This window comes from Cryptomeria japonica, unplaced genomic scaffold, assembly GCF_030272615.1.
Source record: "Cryptomeria japonica unplaced genomic scaffold, Sugi_1.0 HiC_scaffold_823, whole genome shotgun sequence".
In the NCBI taxonomy this organism is placed as follows: domain Eukaryota; kingdom Viridiplantae; phylum Streptophyta; class Pinopsida; order Cupressales; family Cupressaceae; genus Cryptomeria; species Cryptomeria japonica.
In genome coordinates, this window is record NW_026729568.1 from 20,658 (window position 1) to 27,486 (window position 6,829).

General features: G+C 61.9%; 1 non-coding gene across 1 annotated transcript; it reads left to right on the top strand.

Annotated features, from left to right (window-relative positions):
- Positions 1 to 5,743: 5,743 nt before the first annotated feature.
- Positions 5,744 to 5,862, top strand: LOC131872859 (5S ribosomal RNA). Its single transcript, XR_009370930.1, has one exon. It is a non-coding gene; the product is annotated as a 5S ribosomal RNA (ribosomal RNA).
- The last annotated feature ends 967 nt before the right edge of the window (positions 5,863 to 6,829 follow it).

The window sequence follows — 6,829 nt, forward strand, 5'->3', positions numbered from 1 at the left end:
GGTGCGCACCCGGGGCAAACCGGGGTCCGACTTCGTGCACGCCGCACCTTGGAGCACACATCGGGGCGCTCCCGGGTTCGCACCGGCGTTGCGCACCGTGGTGGGCACCTCGGAGCACACCAAGGTGGGCAGCGAGGTGCGCACCTTTGATGCGATGCCTTCACTAATTTCCATAAAAGGCAAAAAAAAAACGAGATTTTAAAATTTCCGTTTTGAAAGATAGTGAGAAAAAGGGAATGCTGGTGCCATCTTGAGCCCGCCCTGGTGCGCAGCCCAGCCAAGGTGTGCGCACCAAGGTGCCCACCCTGGCGAAGGTGCGCGCCCGGGCAATTAACCCAACTTCCAACTTCGCGCGCGCCAGGGTGGGAGCGCACCCAACAACCGGGCCTGGGAAGAGCCAATGCGAGAAACCCCACCAAACGCTCTGACAAAAAAAGAGGGGGCGCTCCAGTAACCCCGCTTCGGAGCGCACCCTGGGCAAACCCAGCCAAGGTGCCCACCCCGGCCAAGGTGCAGGCGAGGTGCGCACCCGGGGCAAACCGGGCTCCGACAACGTGCACGCCGCACCTTGGAGCACACTTCGTAGCGCTCCCGGGTGCGCACCTCAGAGCACACCAAGGTGGGCAGCGAGGTGCGCACCTTTGATGCGCTGCCTTCACTAATTTCCAGAAAAGGCAAAAAAAAAAGGAGATTTTAAAATTTCCGTTTTGAAAGATAGTGAAAAAAACGGAACGCGCGTGCCATCTTGAGCCCGCCCTGGTGCGCAGCCCAGGTAAGGTGCCCACCCTGGCAAAGGTGCGCACCCGGGCAATTAACCCTACTTCCGACTTCGTGCGCGCCAGGGTGGCAACCGGGCCTCGGAAGAGCCAATGCGAGAAACCCCACCAAACGCTCCGACAAAAAAAGAGGCGGCGCTCCAATAACCCCGCTTCGGAGCGCAGCCGGGGCAAACCCAGCCAAGGTGCCCACCCCGACGAAGGTGCACGCGAGGTGCGCACCCGGGGCAAACCGGGCTCCGACAACGTGCACGCAGCACCTTGGAGCACACTTCGAAGCACTCCCGGGTGCCCACCGGCGTTGCGCACCGTGGTGGGCAGCGAGGTGCGCACCTTTGATGCGCTGCCTTCACTAATTTCCAGAAAAAGGCAAAAAAAAATGAGATTTTAAAATTTCCGTTTTGAAAGATAGTGAAAAAAAAGGAACGCGGGTGCCATCTTGAGCCCGCCCTGGTGCGCAGCCCAGGCAAGGCATGCGCACCAAGGTGCCCACCCGAGGTGCACACCCGGGGCAAACCGGGCTCCGACTTCGTGCAGGCCGCACCTTGGAGCACACTTCGGAGCGCTCCTTGGTGCGCACCATGGTGCCCACCAGGGCGCGCAACCCAGCCAAGGTCTGCACACTAAGGTGCCCACCCCGGCGAAGGTGCACGCGAGGTGCGCACCCGGGGCAAACCGGGCTCCGACTTCGTGCACGCCATGGTGCCCACCGCGGCGAAGGTGCACGCGAGGTGCGCACCCGGGGCAAACCGGGCTCCGACTTCGTGCACGCCGCACCTTGGAGCACACTTCGGAGCGCTCCTTGGTGCGCACCATGGTGCCCACCAGGGCGCGCAACCCAGCCAAGGTGTGCGCACCAAGGTGCACGCGAGGTGCGCACCCGGGGCAAACCGGGGTCCGACTTCGTGCACGCCGCACCTTGGAGCACACATCGGAGCGCTCCCAGGTTCGCACCAGCGTTGCGCACCTTTGATGCGCTGCCTTCACTAATTTCCAGAAAAGGCAAAAAAAAACGATATTTTAAAATTTCCGTTCTGAAAGATAGTGAAAAAAACGGAACGCGGGTGCCATCTTGAGCCCTTCCTGGTGCGCAGCCCAGGCAAGTTGTGCGCACCAAGGTGCCCACCCTGGCGGAGGTGCGCGCCCGGGGCAAACCGGGCTCCGACTTCGTGCACTGCATGGTGCCCACCAAGGCGCGCAACCCAGCCAAGGTGCCCACCGCAGCGAAGGTGCACGCGAGGTGCACACCCGGGGCAAACCGGGCTCCGACTTCGTGCACGCCGCACCTTGGAGCACACTTCAGAGCGCTCCTTGGTGCGCACCAGGGCGCGCAACCCAGCCGAGGTGCCCACCCCGGCGAAGGTGCACGCGAGGTGCGCACCCGGGGCAAACCGGGCTCCGACTTCGTGCACGCCATGGTGCCCACCGCGGCGAAGGTGCGCACCCGGGGCAAACCGGGCTCCGACTTCGTGCACGCCGCACCTTGGAGCACACTTCGGAGCGCTCCTTGGTGCGCACCATGGTGCCCACCAGGCCGCGCAACCCAGCCAAGGTGTGCGCACCAAGGTGCACGCGAGGTGCGCACCCGGGGCAAACCGGGGTCCGACTTCGTGCACGCCGCACCTTGGAGCACACATCGGGGCGCTCCCGGGTTCGCACCGGCGTTGCGCACCGTGGTGGGCACCTCGGAGCACACCAAGGTGGGCAGCGAGGTGCGCACCTTTGATGCGATGCCTTCACTAATTTCCATAAAAGGCAAAAAAAAAACGAGATTTTAAAATTTCCGTTTTGAAAGATAGTGAGAAAAAGGGAATGCTGGTGCCATCTTGAGCCCGCCCTGGTGCGCAGCCCAGCCAAGGTTTGCGCACCAAGGTGCCCACCCTGGCGAAGGTGCGCGCCCGGGCAATTAACCCAACTTCCAACTTCGCGCGCGCCAGGGTGGGAGCGCACCCAACAACCGGGCCTGGGAAGAGCCAATGCGAGAAACCCCACCAAACTCTCTGACAAAAAAAGAGGGGGCGCTCCAGTAACCCCGCTTCGGAGCGCACCCTGGGCAAACCCAGCCAAGGTGCCCACCCCGGCCAAGGTGCAGGCGAGGTGCGCACCCGGGGCAAACCGGGCTCCGACAACGTGCACGCCGCACCTTGGAGCACACTTCGTAGCGCTCCCGGGTGCGCACCTCAGAGCACACCAAGGTGGGCAGCGAGGTGCGCACCTTTGATGCGCTGCCTTCACTAATTTCCAGAAAAGGCAAAAAAAAAAGGAGATTTTAAAATTTCCGTTTTGAAAGATAGTGAAAAAAACGGAACGCGCGTGCCATCTTGAGCCCGCCCTGGTGCGCAGCCCAGGTAAGGTGCCACCCTGGCAAAGGTGCGCACCCGGGCAATTAACCCTACTTCCGACTTCGTGCGCGCCAGGGTGGCAACCGGGCCTCGGAAGAGCCAATGCGAGAAACCCCACCAAACGCTCCGACAAAAAAAGAGGCGGCGCTCCAATAACCCCGCTTCGGAGCGCAGCCGGGGCAAACCAAGCCAAGGTGCCCACCCCGACGAAGGTGCACGCGAGGTGCGCACCCGGGGCAAACCGGGCTCCGACAACGTGCACGCAGCACCTTGGAGCACACTTCGAAGCACTCCCGGGTGCCCACCGGCGTTGCGCACCGTGGTGGGCAGCGAGGTGCGCACCTTTGATGCGCTGCCTTCACTAATTTCCAGAAAAAGGCAAAAAAAAATGAGATTTTAAAATTTCCGTTTTGAAAGATAGTGAAAAAAAAGGAACGCGGGTGCCATCTTGAGCCCGCCCTGGTGCGCAGCCCAGGCAAGGCATGCGCACCAAGGTGCCCACCCGAGGTGCACACCCGGGGCAAACCGGGCTCCGACTTCGTGCAGGCCGCACCTTGGAGCACACTTCGGAGCGCTCCTTGGTGCGCACCATGGTGCCCACCAGGGCGCACCCGAGGCAAACCGGGCTCCGACTTCGTGCACGCCGCACCTTGGAGCACACATCGGAGCGCTCCCAGGTTCGCACCAGCGTTGCGCACCTTTGATGCGCTGCCTTCACTAATTTCCAGAAAAGGCAAAAAAAAACGATATTTTAAAATTTCCGTTCTGAAAGATAGTGAAAAAAACGGAACGCGGGTGCCATCTTGAGCCCTTCCTGATGCGCAGCCCAGGCAAGTTGTGCGCACCAAGGTGCCCACCCTGGCGGAGGTGCGCGCCCGGGGCAAACCGGGCTCCGACTTCGTGCACTGCATGGTGCCCACCAAGGCGCGCAACCCAGCCAAGGTGCCCACCGCAGCGAAGGTGCACGCGAGGTGCGCACCCGAGGTGCACACCCGGGGCAAACCGGGCTCCGACTTCGTGCACGCCGCACCTTGGAGCACACTTCAGAGCGCTCCTTGGTACGCACCAGGGCGCGCAACCCAGCCAAGGTGCTCACCCCGGCGAAGGTGCACGCGAGGTGCGCACCCGGGGCAAACCGGGCTCGGACTTCGTGCACGCCGCACCTTGGAGCACACATCGGAGCGCTCCCGGGTTCGCACCAGCATTGCGCACCTTTGATGCGCTGCCTTCACTAATTTCCAGAAAAGGCAAAAAAAAGAAAAAAATGAGATTTTAAAATTTCCGTTTTGAAAGATAGTGAAAAAAACGGAACGCGGGTGCCATCTTGAGCCCGCCCTGGTGTGCAGCCCAGGCAAGTTGTGCGCACCAAGGCACCCACCCTGGCCAAGGTGGGTCACGGGGTGGGTCCTAGGGTGGGTAACGGGGTGGGTACTAAGGTGCGTGCCAAGGTGGGTCATAGGGTGGGTGCCAAGGTGGGCACCAGGGTGGGTGTGCACCAACCCTAGCCAGGGTAGGTCACGGGGTGGTTGTCGGGGTGGGCGTCAAGGAGCCAAGGTGGGTGGCAAGTAGCCAAGTTGCGTGCCAAGGTGGGTGTCGGGGTGGGTGCCAAGGATCCAAGGTGGGTGCCAAGGAACCAAGGTGGGTGTCTGGGTGGGTGCCGAGGTGGGAGCCAGGGTGGGTCCCAAGGTGAGTGCAAAGGTGGGTGCCAGGGTCAAGGTGAGTGCCAATGTGGGTTCCAAGGTGCCAGGGTCAGGGTGAGTGCCAATGTGGGTTCAAAGGTGCTAAGTTGGGTGCGAGGTTGGGTGCGAGGGTGGGTGGGTGCCAAGGTGTGCTAGGTGGAAGCCCGGGTGGGTCGGCATCCCATGGGTGTCGAGTTGGGTGCCTGATGGGTGCTTCTTGTCAAGTTTTAGTCGTCGGGACTCATTTCGAGCCTTAGAGGTCGTTTCTTGTCCGGTTGCCCTGTCTTCGACCTGGGAACCCAATTTTGGTCCTCGGGTCCCATTTTTTTTTGTCTCGCATCCCACTTTTGGCCTGTGGCCTTTTCGGGGTCGATTCTCGTTTTGGGCATCAGAGCATGTTTCTTCTCCTAAAACCCAATATTTGTTTATTAAGTCTCGGAACACATTTTTGTTCTCGTGGACCCATCATGGGTCTTGGAACGCATTTGTGGTCCTTGGGTCCCATTTTGCATCCCGAAACTTGTGTTTTGGTGCTTGATCCCTATTTTGGGTGCCCACCTTGCACCAAGTGCGCACCCGGGGCAAACCGAGCGCCTTGGTGCACCGGGGCAAGATCGAGCGTGCACCCGAGGCGCCCCGAACATGCACCAAGGTGCACTCGGCCCACATGTGAGCGCAGGTCGTTGCGCCCGAGGTGGTGTGTGGGCACCGCGTTGCAGACGGGACACTGCACGCACACGACGCCCCCTCCAGGTGCACGCACGTAGGCCGGGCCGGGTGCACACCCGACGCCCTAGCAAGGTGCGCGCACCCGGGCAGGGCTCACACTTGGCGAACGGGGCGCACTTCGCGAGGGAGGGTGTGCACCTCGACGGGGGTGGGTGGCCGGGGTGGATTCGCACGTGGGTCGCGGTTTGCTAAGTACACACTGCGACAAGCTCATAACGGGTGCGATCATACCAGCGTTAGTGCACCGGATCCCATCAGAACTCCGCAGTTAAGCGCGCTTGGGCCGGAGTAGTACTGGGATGGGTGACCTCCCGGGAAGTCCCGGTGTTGCACCCTTTTTTAGTTTTTCGCCGGGCGTCGCAATGCTATTTGAATAAACCTTTTGCCCGTTTGCGTTCTCGTCGGGGCCGGGCCGGGCCGGGGTGCGCTGCCCGCACTACCGCGCGCGCGGGGGCGACACCGAGCGCGCACCCGAGGCGCCCCGAGCACACAGGCCACGGTGCAACCCGGGCGTTGTGCGCGCACCCCGGTGCGCCCGAGGTGCTGCGCGCGCACCCAGGTGAAATCGGTGTGCACCTCGGCCAGTGCGCGCTCGGTCGAGTCGCGCACGTTGGCCAAGGTGCACGGTGATGTTTCTTACTCTAAGGTTCCGCACCAGACGCCCGGGACAGGTGAGCGAAGCTGGGCGGGGCCGGGTGCGCGGCCGGGGCAGGTGCACGCAGCTGGAGAGAGCTTTGGAGCACACTTCGGAGCGCACCAATGATGCGCTCCATTCAAAAGTTTCCTGAAAAGGCAAAAAAAGTTGAGATTATAGAATTTCCCACTTGAGAGATTGTAAAAAAAAAAAATTTAAAATGAAGGAAACGCGGGTGCCAAGGTGTGCGCAGCCCAGCCAAGGTGTGCGCACCAAGGCGCCCACCCTGGCGAAGGTGCACGCAAGGTGCGCACCCGAGGCAAACCGGACAATTAACCCAACTTTCGACTTCGCGCGCACCTTGGAGCGCACTTCGGAGCGCTCCTTGGTGCGCACCAATCTTGGGCACCTCGGAGTGCACCATGGCGCCCACCAAGGTGCGCACCCGGGGCAAACCGAGCTCCGACTTCGTGCGCACCTTGGAGCGCACGAAAGGTGCGCACCATGGCGCCCACCAAGGTGCGCAGCCCAGCCAAGGCGTGCGCATCAAGGTGCGCACCCTGGCGAAGGTGCGCACCCGGGGCAAACCGAGCTCCGACTTCGTGCGCACCTTGGAGCGCACAAAAGGTGCGCAACCCAGCCAAGGTGTGCGCACCCCGGTCAAACCGA